This window comes from Hetaerina americana, unplaced genomic scaffold (genome assembly GCF_022747635.1).
Source record: "Hetaerina americana unplaced genomic scaffold, ioHetAmer1.1.p SCAF_9, whole genome shotgun sequence".
Lineage (NCBI taxonomy): Eukaryota > Metazoa > Arthropoda > Insecta > Odonata > Calopterygidae > Hetaerina > Hetaerina americana.
In genome coordinates, this window is record NW_027287538.1 from 72,708,724 (window position 1) to 72,727,503 (window position 18,780).

Genomic DNA, 18,780 nt, shown 5'->3' on the forward strand with positions numbered 1-18,780 from the left:
TCCATTTAATTAAATAACAAATTATAAACATTTTTACTTCACTATGCAAGTATTTTTAGTTTAAACAAATAAAGAATTGTCTATATATTACTATCGTTAAAAAACAACGCTTATTTATCAAATTTAACTTTATGAACGGAATGAAGACTAAGTATGTGTAGGTAACCCGCATGACGAATGAGAGGCTGTGAATGCCAACGTAACCTGTACGTTAAAATCTGGCCGAGGGAAATAGTAATTCAAGTTTGCAAGTCAGAGGTGTGACGTCACTAGTGACTAGTGACGAACATGAGTCACTCTTTGCGAGGCATATACTATGACATCAGGTTTAATTTCCACTTCCATTACATAGGGGTGGTGGGAATAATCCCGGTGAAGAATTAAGCCGCGTTGTACGTAACTTGTAGCGGAGTAGCTGTTCTTTTGTTTCTCCTCACAAGTTAAAGGTACGCTCAGAAAATGAAGGCGCTAGAAAGACATTCGCACTTCTCAAACTGATACCGAATGAAGTGCCGTTAAAAATAAATTCTAGGAAAAGACCTATGCTGCCACAGAGTGAAACCAAACGAATGCACGCGTCAATTAATGCCCAAGGTGAGACAAAAAGAGAATACACCGCCGAGTCTCTTAGAGCTTTCGCAAATCAAATAGGAGTATGCCCACAGCCTTTTTGAAAGAACTGCGCGCATTGAATAGAGGCTCCGTGCAAGATAAAATTACACTAGTAAGGGATGTCTATCATGCATGCATTCGCACACGGCGAAAAAGTATAAAAAACTAGAGTTTATCCCCCAACAATGGCCGGCGCGTGGCTTTGGGCAATAATGGATAACGCTCGAGGGAAAACACTGTGCTGTGTAGACGAATCAATTAAATGTTTCCTCATCAATGCGTGTTATCAAACTCGTTTTCAATTACTACACATTAAATAAGAGAGTAAGAATTCTGTTGATGGCCAGTGGTGCACTCGAAGCGGGGGAATAGTGCATTAAATTTCTACGTCTGATCTGTCCTCTTTTATTCGGAATATTTCGCCTTATTAAAATACTAAGACTCAGACCCTGCCCCAATATGAGTTTTCTTTCGTAAAAGTTTCAAAAAATAAAAAAAGCATTACACACCATACTCGGTTTTAATCCCCTCCCCCTCCTCCATTTTTGGCTCCACAACGCCTACAGACATAATGAATTGCTCACTATGTCCCAATTTTTAAGATTACCGAATTAAAATTTAATGGAAAACGAGCAAATGGAAATAGGCCTCGGCTCAAAGTAATTAAGATAAGTTGTTTGAATAATAGTAAAGCTTATTAAGGACCACAGGTCGACCAGATCAAAGAGAAGAAGAGAGATTTTTACTTTCACTTTAATTAAAAAAAGGGAGGCTTAGCCGCCGCCATAATTTACGCATCAAATATTTAGAGTGTGTTGCTTCTTCCTCGAGTTCAATTTCAGCAAATAATGATGGCACGGTTTTTATCCCTTTTCATCATCCCGAGGCGCTTCACTTCGACTCCGCGGCCCGCGCGCGTGCCGAGTGAGGGGCCGCGCCACTGCACCAACGCACGCCACCCCGGCGGGCCGCCGGATGCGAAGAATTCATTAGTAATTCATTATTTGCTGAGGCATGTCCGGCACTCGAGACGAGGGGGTGAGAGGTCAAAAGAAGAAAGAAAGGCTCTTTTTTTTAAATATATTTAGTAGGGGAGTCAGTATGGAGCTGGAGTCCCGCTCTTGCGGAAATAATTAGACACCCGCGCGGGGGAAAGACGCGGCGTCGGAGACCCCCCCCCACGGGCTTAGATCAAATGGAGCTGGCGGGTCCTAATATACATGTGTGTGTTTATATATATATGTATATGTATATATGTAACGCTTGCCTAGCTTGCCTAGCTTGCCCTGCTTAGCTACCTGCAACGTTGGGTCGTATTCCCTGCCAATTAGAGACTCTTTGGGGATAGAGTGTTTCGTGGTGCATTTTCATGTGGTAGTGATGTTTCAATTTCTTGCTTGTTGTGTCCTGGCTTCCGTGTTGGTTTAGGGTGTTGTAGAATGTCTTTCGTGCTGCATCATGGGGTGCAGATTTTTAGTTGTTTTGCGGTATATGTGTTTGCATGAGTGTTGGATGAAGGGATTTTTGCATGAGTGTGTGCGCTGCTGTGGGTGTAATTTTCCGTGTTGTTTTTTTTGCATGTGGTATTTTTCTTTTTTACGGTTGGTGACCTAACACCCCCCGCCACACGCCCTTGCGGCGGCTTGCGGGGTATTATGTAGATGTAGATGTATGTATATATATATATGTGTATATATATATGTATACATATATATGTGTGTATATATATATGTATATGTATATATATATATGTATATATGTGTGTATGCATATATATATATATATATATATATATATATATATATATATATATATATATATATATATATATATATATATATATATATATATATATATACACACACACACGAGGGTCATCCGGAAAGTAGTACCCGTTCGTGAAATAAAGACACAAAAGTAAATATTAACAAACATAAAAAATTTTATTTGAAAGAGGATACTTTAAACTACTTCTCAACATAATCTCCAAGCAAATTAAGGCATTTGTCATAACGTGGGACAAGTTTCTGTATTCCTGCTGCATAGTCCTTCGCCGCCAGCTCATTGAGATACGCGAGGGACCCATCTTGCACAAATTTTTGCATAATGCAGATGGTGTTTAACAATTTCATGAACAATTGTTCGAGAAACATTGGGAAAATGCTCACAGATGTCATCAATTCTGACGCGCCGATCGTTCCTCACGAATTCGTCAACTGAGCTCACCAGTTGGTCTGTAATGACAGACGGTCTCTCCGAACGCTCATCGTCGTGTGTGTTCCCCCTCCCCATGTTGAAGTTGCGACACCACCGCCGAACAGACGACTCGTCCATTACATTGTCTCCATACACCTCCTTTAATTGGCGATGAATATCACATGGGCGAACGTTTCTTGCATTGAGGAATTTAATCACTGCCCTCACTTCACAACTGGCGGCGTTTTCAATTTTTTTAAACATTGTAAACAATCACAGAAACAACACAGGCAATGCTAGCGTCACGCAACTTGGCTCAGAGAAGGCAGACAAGCCACTGAAGCTATCTGACCTCGTCCAGCGGCTACTCGCGTCGTCAGCACTTCATGCGGCACGAACGGGTACTACTTTCCGGATGACCCTCGTGTATATATATATATATGCATACACATATACGTGTGGAGAGGAGTTGTGTGTTTATATTATATATATATATATAAACATATATATATATATATATATATATATATATATATATATATAAACACACAACTCCTCTCCACACATTTTTTTTTGGAAAACCAAGGCGAATACAATAGCCCAAGGCGGGAGGAGATTGAGGTGACGAAAGCTGAGAAGTGCGCAGAGTAAGCGGGCGAAGAAGAGGGGGAGGGTGACGAAGGCCAGGGAGGTAACAAGGTGGAAGATGACCCTGAAACAGCGGAAAAAAAAGAGAACGCCGGTGCAAAGTGCACCGCGTGATTTGATGATAGTTCCGCACCTATGGACGTGAAATGCATTCAGATGAATTAATTGAACGGAGGATTTAAGGGAATCGATTCATCTGGAAACGTTGAAAATCGTCAATATGCGATGCGGACTATACTGAGAATGCCACATGGCCACGGAATATGACCCCGCTGTGTGGCCCGGAGAAACGACCAATCGTGTGCCGACAAGTGCACTCATCCATATCGATATATCGATGATACATGCACATATAAGATGCGGCAGTCAAGGTATGACCAATAAACGTATCTTAACTATCTGCATATCGAAACAAAACATAAAGACACCAAGACGAGAGACACTTTGGATTGAAATCAATATTAGGTTCAATATTTGTGAGGTTCTGTTTTGGTGCGTAGGTTCTGTGAGCTGAATTCTCATCCCGAGGGGCCGGGTTCATATTCCGGCGGTTGCATAGGTGTCATGGTCCCTCCTTGGGTGGCATGTGGAGAACACTTCCACCGTGGGGCTGGACGCTCAAGTTGTGAACCCTCTGGCGTATCTCGTTAAAGAGCGGGACAATACCGACGCCGGGTTTCCCACCACCCACCCTTCCCTTTCATCCCTTGGAAAATCCCACATCATCCAAATCACCCACATACCTCTAATGGCACTTATGACCTCATCGGTCGACCCCCTCCCCAATGACCACCACTAAGACAATGGAGCCAAATCTGTTGAGATAACGACCTCCGAGGAAACGATTCTATGAAAAACGAGGAAAAGTTACGAAGAAAAGAGCACAGTGGCAGAAAATGACTTCGGTCTCAAGCGGAAACTCGCAAATATTCGCACAAGTGAAAAAAGATACCCTCTAAATGAGGAGAACTCCATGGCAACGGTCACGTGGGCGGGTGCTCCCCTCTCTTGCGAGGCTTGGATCGAGTGAGGACTGAAATTTCAGCTCCGACGGCAACTCAATGTTCGCGCTCTAGAGAAGGCTTAATCGGTCACCGGAGGACGCATCGCTGTGCACCAGAAACCAATGCTCCGGGCCCCTGGAGCCATCGGAATTCGATACTCCATACGATAAGAAATCCAAGACTCAGAAAATGGCAATAATTTCAAGACGGGGTGCGAAACGAAGGAACGAAACTACGTGTACGTGTGGTCGAAAGTCAAAGAGGCCGACGCGGATGGAGATGGAACTATTGTGTCGGCGGTCGAAAATAACGCCCGCTGCACCGTTGCAACGAAACTAAACCCACTTTCGAGCGTTACATGACGTGATTCCTCTTTCAAGCGCTTTCGTTTCGCACCGCGTGTCGAAGGGCGGATGTAGTCGGCGTACGTAGTAGCATTGTCCCTTTGCGACTGCCTCGGTTATACTTCAAGCACCACATAATTCAATCTTCGAAGAGTACGTGGGATCCACCCTGACAATATAGTGATAGCATAAATAAAATAAAATTCCTTTCTCTAGAGTGGGTGGGTAATTACTAGATAATCAGATAAGCAATAAATTGTGAACAACATGAAATGCTATCTCTGCCAATTATTCTTATTTCATTTGCAGGGGTACATGCAAAAGCGACCTTGAGAATGATCCTTGAAAGTGAGGTCAGTTTATTGGCGTCGAAATTACCGTTTCATTCAGTCAAATCAACGTGTTTCATTGCGCACGCGTGACTCCCAGGTCCCGTTTCACTCCGGCTCGTTCGTTCCGTTTTTGACGGTCGTCCCTGCCTGGCTCTCGACTCGAGTGCGGCCCTCACCGTCGGGGGGACGAGGGAGGAGATTGTCCCCCGAGAGTGGGCGGGGGGGGGGCAGAGGGAGGCGGACTCCGTCCGTCCTCGGGAACCTTGCCTCCGAGGCGTGGGCACGTAATGTGTGCCCTCGAAATGCCCGCACCGCTAATGATGGAATAAGTAATGCCCAGCTCTTCTGCTGTAAACGACTCCTCTTAATTCCGCGCGGAACCGTCAAATTATATCACAGCCCGGGCGAGTTCGCAGTCTTCCTCGACTAAAAGACCGAAAATTCGACGTTTCGTCGCAATATTTACGAATCACAGCGTCGAGTAAACTCTCCGGACAGGAGAAAAGTACGCGAAAATAATCGATGGAATCGAATTTGGAGAGGTCGAAGGTCAAATGTCCCAGGGACTAGCGAACTTAATTGAGACAAGGATCCCTCGTGTAATTTACCCTCGGATATATCATAAGCGATGACTTTCTAATTACACGGGCGTAGGCTACATGCCGCAGGCTCTCTCAAATTATCCAAATGGAAGAGGATTTATTCACGTGGGACTACAAATGGAGAGATATAATAGTCTCGGCAGAAATGGACGGGACATCCATTTTTTACGGTGCATCTAAATTTACGCGAGGGAAGGGGTGGTCACACATACTCGGTCATACAGTAGCTCGGCCGTCCGATTCCTTACACTGGACATGATTCCGCAAATTTCATCGCGAATAAACAGCGCTTCCTGCTCCTCTCTTGGGAGAAAAGGGTTTAGAAAAGAGATCATTAAAATGGGTACGAAAATACATGATTGACAAGGGCAACATTCCGTATGGAATACACATCTCAAAGAGCTCTAGCGTATCAAATGGTGATGCCAACATCCGGGGGTCATGAAACCGTGGATGGATGACATGAATTAAAGTAACACAAATATTGGAATCAGGACAAATACTAAAAATCATCACACGTAGAGAAGAACTTCATAGTGTTTTAAATGTCATGAATAGTGTCTTGTCGTCTACATCTACATCTAGGTCTACATCGTGCGTCTACATCTACATAATAACCCACATGGGCGTGTGGCCGGGGGGGGGGGGCGGTGTTAGGACACCACCGGTAATCACAGAATAAAACTACATGCAACACCAACAAAAGTACACCAATTCACACCCAAACAGACGAATATATTCACGCCAAAGCCATTTTAACATACACACATGTAAATACATGCAATAGGAGCTAACATGCAGATGCACCTACGAGTATACCTTATGCCTAAGCAGTGTTTAAATCTCGTCCTCATCTGTAATTCGAATATCTTTACTATTTCTATTTTGGCTTCGATATCTTACTATTGTGATTCCTGATTGTCCGAGGAAAGAACGAATATTTTTATATATCTGAACATGAAGTCTCTATCCCTTATCTTATCTTTGTGGTCTGATCGTCCTAATTAGTGTGGGGCCATAATAATTCCCTTTGTGGTATTCGTAGAGTAGCCTTTATCTATGAATCAGAAATATTTCGCCGATGAATCAGATTTCCGAGTGGCAAATCGGTTTTGTACATTTAACTAAGGGAATAAGGGGACGAATTTAATTTTTTTTTGTAGTAGGACATGACTTAAAATTCTGGTTGTAACATTAGATCATCCGAATGATAAATGAATGACTAATATAATATTATGACGTCGAGAAGAACCACTGTTAGAGTCAGAGTTAACGAAAAAATATTGCACTGGTTTACGACAAATCTCACGACCCAAGTCCACAAAAGACGCCGCTTCTCCTAGTTTCCGGAAGGAATGAGATAAAGTGATTGAAGTCGAGTGCAATTTTCGGACAGGGCGTAATAACCTAATAAGATAGAGCCGAGTAAGTGACGCACTGGCGGGAAGGAAAAGGGAGAGATGTAAAGAGAGACCAAGGGATAGGGCGGGAGAGGTCTCGGGTGGGGGGAGGGTAGTTTTCGGGTTCATTTCAAGTGTGAAGGGGATAAGATCTGTCGCCATATTCTTAAAGACGCCTAATCCAGTCTCAGGAGTTGTCGAGCTTTGCCCCTTTTGAGCCAGTTGAGCACGGAAAACGAGTTCTTCGAAGAGAAAATTTTGGAACGCAAGCCGTTAAAAATAGATTTTGCTTCAAGTTTATATGAACTCCAAAACCAAGCATCTACAGATCTTTATAGGGCCATCCCTAATAATAGAGGCTTACTTCATTTATTAAATATACATTTAATAAAAGAATTAAGCACAAGAAGTAATTTTGTGGGAAAAACCTTGATGGGAGTTCAGACATTAAGACCCTAGTAAACATCTACGCAGGAAAACACCCAAAAAGAAGGGGTGTGCGAAAAACCCGTGAAAACCCTGAAAGATAATAAATAATAATAATAAAATACCGATAGTAAAATAAAAATACATTTAGTACAATGAAGACATATGTATAACATTGTGAGGTACAAAACAATATGCTAAAACATACACATAATACGATGTACAATGGAGTGCATTACAATTAATGCATACGTATATACAGACATACATAATAAAGTAAAATAAGATATCAAACGTTTTAAAGCAAGGTGAAGTTGATGGTAAGAAATCATGCAGTGAGATAAACGATGTAGGTCAGAGAATGAGGGGCGTCCCCTCTCCCTCCCTTTCCCCCCCTCACCCCACTAGAGTAACAGGGGAGGGGGGAAGGCACTTTTCGGGGACGGACTCGCCGCACAAAGAAGGGCCTTCCCGAAGAAATTTCGACAAAAACGTGGAGATGGGTTTCGAAGTCCGGCGATGAAGAGGGGCGATGCGGCCGCTCACCTGGGAAAATTGGACACAGCAGATGTTTCGAGGCGCGCGGTGAAAAATCTGGGCGATTAAGATGTCGCAATTCGGATGTTTGAGGGCCTTCTGGGTGGGCCATCCACGGGACCTGCAGAACGGAGTCCGAGCCTCTCGGCAAAGGATAAGATGTGCGTGCCAACCATTGCTAATATATATATATATATATATATATATATATATATATATATATATATATATATATATATATATATATATATTAGAGTGCGTGTCACTAACTACCTGAGTGGAGAAATATCGGTACAAGAAAGCATTGTGCTGGGCACTTGTCAGCACGTTTTGAGCTGAACAAAGACCAAATGTTTTGATGGGCTTCTCTGGAAAATAAACCGCCAGCGTTACCGCCGAGAGAAATATCGCATTCTTGTGGTAGTTTGTGCTTCAAGTTGCATTAAGCATCATTGAGACATTGGACTTGTGTTTCGGGTCAAAAGAGTTCCGGTGAAGTGGCCTCTTGAAAATGCTCGGACCGTAATTACTAATTGGCCTATCTCGTTTGTAATTTGTTTGAGTCGATTTGGCCGAATGATGCTACCACTACAACAATGCCGACGCTAATCTGGAACGTGTCGACCAAGCAGATTCACTTCTTAAAACACGAATCTATCTCAAGCGCACGATTCGACTTACATGTCCCTCCGGCCTGGGGAGTCGGGACACAGGAGAGAGAGAGAAGGGGAAATGTCGCGCGGGCTCCCGATTCGGTGCCACCGGGGGCGTCCAAATTCTCAAAGGACCCCGCGTTGAGAGGGTAGGGGGTACTGCGCTCGTACGTGGACGAAAAAATCGGTGAATACATCGATGAGAATGAAAATTTCAAAACGGAATCCATAGCTGGAGCACTCCCGAAGATGAATGGGAAGAAAATGGCAGACGGAATGAAAAATGGAGGATCTTCGGCGAGGATCCTCTCGGAGGAGGGGTTGGAGGGGGGAGGGCAACCCCCCCGTGGCCGCCTCCAGCTACGGCGACAAACGCACAATCGCTTCCTCCACCCGCAGATAAGGGAGCCGCGCCTTCCGCTGCATATGTGAGTCAACTCCATTGTAATGCCATCTCCACGCCGCCTTCCTTCATTCCCTTTGATAAGACGTTCTCGGGCCGCGAGTCGAGCGGTGCAGAAGGAGGGGGCGTTAAAGAGGGAAGGATTCGCGCCGAGAGGGAAAATGGGTGCAGGGGACGGGCGTAGACGTAGGGCGCTTCGCTCCGTCCGATGGCGACTAGGTTTAAGAGCAATGCCTTCCATACGCTAGATGTGCCTCATTTAGAATATGCCGATAGCTCATAGGATCCTCTTAAGGTTGGACTGAGACTCGCAGTGTGATCAAGTTCCTTCATTTGAAAGGTTACACTGCTCGGCAAATCAAACAATCGACGAAATGATGGCTGTTAATGGAAATGATAGCCCGTCGTCATATAAAACAGTTGTGAAGTGAAAGAGGAAATTTCAAACTGGCAGCCAAATGTCCATTTCCACAGACGATGATCCAAGAAGTGGAAGGCCATCACTCACGGACGATCACTGAAGAAAGTGAAGAGGACTTCATCCAACGTGCGCATTAGGCGGAAGAGCAACCATCCAAATGATCATGAATTGAGACTGATGGTCCTAGTTACAGCAGCGTGCAGGAATTCATACACGAAGAATTGCATGTGTCAAATGTGTCAGCACACTGGGTTCCACGATCACCGATTCCTTTTCAGAGGCAAAAATGGTGCAACCGGCAATCAAAGAAGCGTTGCTTTGAAATTTTGCCACACCCGTTCCCGTATTCTCCCGATCTTGCCCCAAGCGGCCTTATTCTTATCCCGAGGACTCAAAAAAAAATATTTGCGGGGTCGGACATTTCATAGCACGTGGTCGGACATTCAAACGACGTAAATCAAGATGTGGAACAATGGTTTTCGACGAAATCTGCCATGAGTTCTACAATGACGCCCTCCGAAAGGTCAAAAAACGACGAGAGAAATGCATTACTCTGGATTGTCGACTGTCTTCAGAATAACGAACAAAAATAACGTTTCCATCTGGATTATTTTTTAGGAATAACTACAATTTTGCAATACCCTCTCGTAGATATAAGTAAACTTTGAGGGTTCACACTTCCGATAGCCGTCACTTGTGTTCCCTGGCCTATGAATGAAGAAGTTCCAGCTGGATTTGTCCGACTGGAGAGTAATCTCACGACACTCCCAGTATCCTTGACGCCAGGCAACCCGATTAATCATGGCGTCCAACAAATTGCATTACATACGATACATGTATTCTGGTAATAATAATTTCGGCTCGCATTAAATGTGACCATCAATTAGACCATCAGACCCTCTTTTGCATTCACAAAATTTACAAAAGAAACCCTCGGGCCTAACCGCGTATCCCTGGATTAATAGGAGAACCGGTCGACCAATCCGCCTGCAAGCATACGCTACCAACGACCAGTTTCTTTTTCAAAAAAGCCAAAACAATCCCAACCCAAACAAATCAGCGCAATTACCGGCCCGGCGATGTCTGGGGCTTTTCCGTCTGCAGTAACTTATAACAATAAGACGTAGGCGTTGATGACGCAAGTGGATGGGGGTATTCGGAAAATGTGCGCCACGCACAACCATCGGATGCAATTTTATCTTCACGCAGTGTAATTGCCAGCACGCCTTAAGTGAGGGCGCCGAGGACGTTTATTTGGTCTTACACGTTTCTCTACACTCCTCTAATGGGCATTCATTGCGAGTCTCACGGCCGTGACAACGTTCGGATGGGGAAGGGGTGGTTGATCACGTCCTGTTCCACGGGGATGGGGGGGTGCGAATCCACGAGGCGCGTGTAGAGAGGGCTTGGCGCGCTTCGACGACGCGAGGACTCGGTTACTCAGGAGAGGTTCTCAGGGGGGACCGTTCCGATAATCAACCGGGATACGGGGAGTGTGTCCCGGGATGAGGAGGAAGAGACTCGGCTCGGAAATGAAATTCGAGAGAGAGAGAGGAAACGGTTCGTGGGGTGGTCCAGCCCTTCCACAGGCACCTTTACTTTTCCACCTCCTGCGGGACAATAGGCGGGAGCCACCGCAATCACACTCGGGTCACAATGGACACGGGAGGCAAAGAAGGCGCCAGTTAAATTTAAAAGGGAATAAGCCGTAGAGGGGGTGGGGAAGGGAGAAGTGCCAATAAAAATAATTGCGGGGGCTTATCTCCCCATGCGATCGAGAGCAATCAGATAAGCAATCCTGTTTCGAGGCCAGGGAGGAGGGCGGGCAAACACGCACACGTCCCTAAACCCTCCCTCCCCACCCGCACCCCCCGGCGCCTCCCGTCCATCCATCGCCCGAGTGCTCTTCCTCTGCCCCTGCCTCCTTTCTCGCCGCGAAATTCAATAATTCCCCCTTCCCCTTCTCATCAGACACCCTTCTCGGAATTCGGTCGGCAAAACCACCACTCTCACTACTCCTCTCCCCCCCCTGTCGCCAAGGGATTCCGGGAGTAACCTGGACGACAAAACCGCTTCTTCTCATCTTAAGCCCCCCCCCCAAACCCCGCGCACACGTCACCTTCATCCGGCGACGCAAGGGCCTGGATGAGACCGGGGGGCAGGGGAGGTTTGTGCCCTGGCCTGAATGACAGATCCTATTCTATCATTACTGTCAAAGTGAAGTAGGTTAATCACCATTCTGAACTTTCATTCTGCGACGATTTCGCCCCCCTTGCTGCTGGACAGACGAATAAGAGATCGCTGTTTCTCAGTGGTGCATGTTGAAAGTGGAGCGGCCAGGTTTACATTACTGTTGCATCGTATTTTTGCGTTCTGATATCATGCTGCCAGTTGTAGGCCACTCAATCAAGACCACTGTGCAAAACCACTATCACTGGGAAACGAAAATTTGCACCGGCACGATTACTCAAAATTGAAGCGCAGTTTTAAGGATTCCACTTGACTCACTGTGTGAAATGCTGATTGTAGCCTCTTTAAGAATTAAAAGAAATACCGCCCGACTGAAAACGTTTACCAGGTATGTAAGATTGAGAATAAACGAAAACAGTAATGAAAAAAGTACAGGTAAAATAGGAAAGACACAATTACGTCGCTTCACCCTATTCCGTAAACCGACCAGGCTAAAAGATAGATCACATGACAAAGCACAGGACAGTAAGTTAATCATTTGTTTCAACAGTAAGTAATGCACTGGCCTATGGAAAATGGGGCAGTTTTAATATTTTTAATTTAACGAACAAAAACAGAGAGATTTAAAACCACGAGGGCTACGACACGAAAATAAACAGTTAATGATTGTGTGGGATATACGTGTGTGAATTCATTGCGTTAAAAATCTCAGCCGGCAAATTGGACGGAGGTTGAAAATGCTGTTCGAATTTTAGAAATCATGTGATCGCGATGCGTTTTGTTCCGGGAGAGGCGAACAATTGCAAAGAGCCGCGCGCACGGAAACCATGTGAAAGAAGGAGCGGTTGAACAAATGATATCTGCATGTGCGCAGGGCGAAGGAAAAGTCTTCGATTTGCAAAAACCCTATTTTCCATATTTTACCTTACATGCATACTTGGCTCAAGCGTAAGCTCAAAATTAAAAAACAAAATCGGCAAATCAACTTTATTTTACGATACCTTAATATCCTGGGAGAGAACATGAGAATTGAGGGGCGGGGGAGGGGGCAGACGAACAGGACTATTTTTCGCACGACGCCGCAAGGCGAACGGAATGGTCCATTATACGTATTATCGGGGCAGATTTCTCCAGGGCGGTAAAGAGACCTTTTTCACGGTTGCAAATCGAAGACGGGAAACGCTGTTTCGCCGAGAACAGCTAAAAAAACTCTCCCGATTGGTTTGATGCAACTATCCAGTGACCGCTATCACGCTGGTGTCCTTCGACATTCCTCATTACTTGCTTCGCGTCACATGTCCGGGGTCTCATTCCTCCCATTCACTTGGCCAACATTTCTTTGTTTTCATCAAAAAAATCATTCCTTCCATCGACCTCAAATTTTGCACGTCCCTCAAAATATGTTCGCGGAATTTAACTGTTGTTAACCATTCAGCGCGTTCCGAAAAGCGTGTTCATCGTCCACGTAGGCCGTCCAATGTCCAGCAGCACCACACATCCAATCCACCACTGCCTCCGTCTAAATTTCCCGAAATCCATATGAGAAGTACATCTTCATGAAACTGTTCAGGCAACTCATGTGCATAGATAACGAGTTCTTTGGAGAAAAACTATTTTTTTTAAGCGGACATTTCAGAAGAGGACCGCGCACACCGGGGCGGAGGCTAATACAGATCGGGTCGTGAAACAAAACGTAGTTTTTCGGAGATGGTCCTTCATGTTGTGTCTTCCAGCGACCATTTGAGGAGGGAGGTTGCGTTCCGGACCCATGGCGTTTTTATCAGCGGCATTAAAACATTAATTAACGGCTGCGGCGGCTAGAATCAACCGGGGGCGGATACCGAGTCAACGTTTTGGGAGAACTCGGGCGATGGCTCGCCGACAATTTAAGGGTTCGATTGTTTTAAGGGCCGGTCGGAGAGGCGTGCTGGAGCGTGTATATTTCCGCCGAAGCCGACCTCATTGGAAGTCCACAAACGAATTTAATCCGCAGGAACCAAAGCCCTCTCACACCTGGCATCCGTTTTGCAGGAATTAGCGAAAACTCCAATTTTCTCCGGTAGGTGCGATAATCCTGGCCACAGCTCTTCCTCCAGCCCCCCTCCCTCCCATATCGCTATCGACGCCGAAACCCCCCCCCCCCCTCTCTACCTTATCCCCCCGTGAAACCTCGGCATTTCACACAGCCGGCCGGGGAGAGACCTCACCAACCCCCCCCCCCCCCCCGAAGGGCTGCGCTTTTTTCCGTTTTTTGCCCAACGGTCAACCCTCCGGCAGCCAATTAGGGGAAGGGAAAGTTGGCCACGGATAGACGGGAGGAAGGACATCAGGGCCGGCCCCTACGAGATAGCGCTGGCTGGCGGGGGGAAGTGTCCATCCACTCCTGGCTCGCTGAATCGCGAACTCTTCGACTTCACTCGGCAATGGAGGCGTCTTCTTCCCTTCTGTCGAATGTGCTGCCACAGGGATGGGATTCCGGGCTTATCGCATGTTCAAATCAAAAGCACTCTCCCATGGGGGGGGGGGGGGCTCGCACCGCTTTCTGCCACGCCACTGATGGGGCGAAAAAATAAAGAGAGAGCCAAGCTTGATTCCGTCTTCATCGCCTCACGTTTCCACCGACTCCAAAAGAAAGCAAAAAAGGAAATAAACAAGCAGGGATTCAATAGCTTTGAGTTGGGCTCATGCATACTGAATTTACTCGAATGAACTGAAATCGAATTTGCGTTTTTAATTCTGTGGAAGTACACTCTAATTCCAAAAATCCTCGACTACCTTATGAATGACCGAGTATGAATGCAACAGGAATACTGGGAAATATACGAGCATAAACCATCGCCCTGACAAATAAATATATTTAATACATGTTACGTGATCGTCAAGGTCTTGGAGTGCTCCTCACTCCACTGATGTAGCATTTAAACTATAAAAATGAGAAATTATAACTTCGCCTTATGTCTTAAAAATAACCGACAGCCTCCTACATGCCCGGTGAATCACAGTACGTAGAATTTATACTTTGACCGCCTACTTTAATTTAAATTCGCTCGGACTCCTTCGTATCCGCGCGTGCGTGAAAATGCAAAACAATTTTACATCAAAAGAGTTTATATAAAAAATGAAGATGCTTAAACTACTCCAATTCAAAGACAAATATAAATCTCGCGGAATCAAGTCGACGATATTACTTTTGGCAAAAATCAAGAAGATCCATTGATAGATGCATGATTGCATTTGAAACGTCGATGAAGGTTTCAAAAAGAAACTTAATTACTAGTCATTTATTATCTTCTATAAATATCCACGAGTGAACTGACACAAATGTACTGGGCAACTCCACCATACATGTACCCTCTTTTGAGTACAGAGGCAACCCCGAATAAATGTAATGGAGTTGCCTCGGCGACGGGTGTCTTCGCAGGTGAAGAAGAAGGCCTCTCTAGGGAGGAATCCTGCCAGACCGCTGGAGTTCCGGCCCTAACATATCCTCCCTCCCTCTCGGATGAATGACAAAAGGGAGAAGCGCCTCGGACACTTCAGCGGCGAAAGAGAATTGGCCCCTCGAGCACGCGGGGGGTCGTCGGGTGAACCAGCGCCCTTATCTCCGATGAGCACTTCTACCAAGGGGGGGGGCTGCGAAACTCCGCCCCCACCCCCGGATTACTTAATTGCGCCAGCCCACCCTCACACGGTGTACCTCCGCTCCCTCTTTAATTGCAGGGGAGTGGTTTGTGATTAGGAAGGAGATATCGTTTGTTTTACTGGGGAACATCCAAGCCGAAATGAAACTCAAAATAAAATAATACGTACCAAACGGGAGTTTCTACCGACTTTCTCAGCTGGACGGAAAGCACATCTAGTCCCTTCAAACGGCGCTTGTGTAATCCATATATATCTATATTTCTCAGCATGTTTCGTTTGACGCACGAGCAGAATATACGATTTCGACTGGCTCCAAACACGGCTTAGTTGGAAGTAACGTCACGATCGTGGTTATGTGGAATATTTATAATGCGATTTTCAGGTGTAATTTAAGCTACGTTAAGCGAAATAAAATTTGACAAAGGCAAAAGTTCCATAATACTCGGATCCGAGGGCATGTGGCCAGGAGAGAAAGAACAGCCGCCGCCCATAATTCCACCGGGAGGGCGCGCAGGGGACGGGGGTCCCGGCCGGCAGCAGGAAGTGATTTTTGGGGGGTCCTCGTCAATCCCCTTCCCACCTCGTTCTACCGGAGGAAGTTATTCGCCGGTGCGGGACAGAGCGCGGATTTGCCGAGAGAGAGAGACAAAGGAACGTCGCTTTTGCTTCCCTTTGGTCCGAAGACGGAGGACTACGAGGAGGAAAAACATAGCAAAGGCGCACTTGAAAGGGAATTCGGGAAAATTTCCCAAAAACTACACTTCCTACATCGCCTCCTCGCGGATTGTTCAAGAACGAAAGATAAAGGAGAGTGACGAGATGTGCAAATTTGACAAGATATGCCCCGACATCTCCAGTTCCCACTGCATACCTTCCCCAAACCTAGCTTCTCGGACTTCATCCACCCCTGGAGAACGCCAACTCTAGAGCCACCACCCTATTACTATTCAACCCTCGGCTTCCCTATCCTCTCTTTAACCCCGTCTCATTTTAAACATTACAACCTTTCCCTTATCCGCCAAAATTATCGGCATACTATATAGTACATCATATGCATCTCACCAACAATTATTGAAAGTTATTACCATAGACTACGGTATGGTCGACATTACACATTTCAAAAATAGTCCGGTGGTCATTGTTTTACGAAGAAACAAACACCGTTACCCCGAACACCTCAGCTTCCGACCCGAAGGTTTGCTTGAGAGACAAGAACCTGAGAGTTGTCGGGTGGGCAGGATGCAGGGTGATTGGCCAGGCGATGACCGCGATAGGAATACTGAGGAGGTGGGGGAGGAAATAGAAAGTGAAGCTGAATTGGAGGGAGGAAGGCGGAGAGTATGCGGAGTTGATGGGTTTAGTGTAATGCAGGGTGCTACGTTGTGTCGGGTGACACTTGGACGTGGTGCTTATTCTGTGTGCACATCTACAACCATCAATACCATTTATAATAATAACAAGAGATATCAAAGCAATCCCTGTACGGCTTGCTAATTCACACGTGAGGGAAGGACGGCAGCACTTGTCTTCCCTCTCCCACCTTGGGTCCTTTAAGATTTGTACGTTCGCACTCGGGAGGCCAAACAGCCTGGAATTCAGTCGGTGGTGTCCAATGGAGTTATTTGGATTTGAAGCCGGGATCGGAAGTCCAAACCGATGGACTGCCATGCCCGTTGTCAATTATTGTCATTGTCGAATCAAGTGTTCCTTTTTCGCTCGCTCCGAAAGTGGAATAAATTCTCGGTTGATGCAGTAAAGACCCGAGAAGAGGAAGCGGGGAGCCAACCCCAACGGATCGAGATGGAAGATGGGAAATCCCCGGCCTTCTCCCTCCCATCCAATCGCCTCTTGCTCGTGCTTCCCTAAGCTGGCAGGTCAGAGATGGCCAAAGGAAAGAAAACGCCGAAAGGGATGAACGATACGGAGACACGGGCCTTCTGACGGTTGCTTCCAAAGGATTAGGGCCCCCTTTCATGCTGAATAAGAAACCGAAGACCGGCTATTTTTCATGCACATTCATCAAAATGCACACACGGCCTAATACTTTCCACACTTCCAAGGCCTTACGACGATACTTGGGTGCGAGTCGTATGCACTGGATGCGTTTGTATCGGAACAAGTACATCTACGTCTAATCCGACAAGTCGCCACGAGGGCATGCGGCAGGGAGAGTTAGGTCACCAACCATTAGAGTAATTATAGATCGATTAATAAGTAACATATATCTCCCACTGTTCTGATTTTAAATTCTATGAATGATGATCCAATGCTTTCCCATAAAAAACAGTGTGACGCTTCCGGTTCGTCTGTGGGAATCCTTCACGAAGTGGGCCACCTTCACACGTCTCCAGTTTAATGCCACGATTAGGGCCTTCAGCAAAGGGTCCCAAACAGTCGACGCTTATTCAAGATTAGGCCGGACCGAAGTGAAACGACACCTCTCCTTAAATCTTCCACTCGAATATGTCACCACTAATGAACACTAGTTTCCTTAATGCTGATCCGCAGATACTTCTAAAGTATTCTGTTCAAGTAAGGTTTAATGATATTAAAACTTGAGTCCGTTCCCCCAATGTACGCCGAGCCCAATGAACAACAGGGCACCCACCCTTATTCTTAGAGGCACACACCGTGCTTAGGGAGTTTTATTTTTGGGCATGCGCCTTCCGGCACAGACACGTTGGGATCGCAGCGGCGATTGGAGGGGAAGAAAGGGCGAAGAGGGAGGGAGAGAGCCAAGTGCATTTCCAGGACGATAATCCAGGATTGACCCGCTTTCGCCCTTGGAGAAAGAAGGATGGAAGGAGGGCGCCGAGCAGACGGTAACTCTGCGGTCTCCCCGGGGGGGGGGGGGGCGGGTGACGCCTGTGCCGCCCCGGAGACAGGAAGACCGAAGCGCACGCATCACGTCGCCCCGACTCGAGACGCGCCCTCTGGGGGGATATCACATAACGGCCACGCCACTAATCGAGGAATAGGAGATCATAGACGGAGAGCAGCAGATATTATCGAGCAGTTAATTAACACGCCGCAAACAGATAAACACGAGTGCAAAACAGCTGCGCCCCGAGATGGAGTTGAACCCGAAGCAGAAGCGTTCCCAACAGCAACGCCATCACTGTCAGGAATCATTAACCGACGTCATTTGTCGCTCGCACTCCGAAAAGTGATCCATATTCAAATTAAGCGCTGTATTCAGCAAAATGCTTAGTAATCCGCTTTATGCATGAACGGGGAATGCTTACTGCAAGCTGTTTTGTACACTATTCAATTCAAACATTTAAATGCAACACAGGCTTATTAAAATTAATATAATTACAGTCAATTATAACATTAAACTGATTAATTATGATTGATGTTAATGACAGCC

At 46.1% G+C, this 18,780-nt stretch overlaps 1 protein-coding gene across 1 annotated transcript in view; it reads right to left on the minus strand.

Annotated features, from left to right (window-relative positions):
* The window catches only part of pxb (putative Hedgehog signaling attenuator pxb), a 397,323-nt gene that overhangs the window by 18,078 nt on the left and 360,465 nt on the right, over positions 1-18,780 (minus strand). The window lies entirely within an intron of this gene.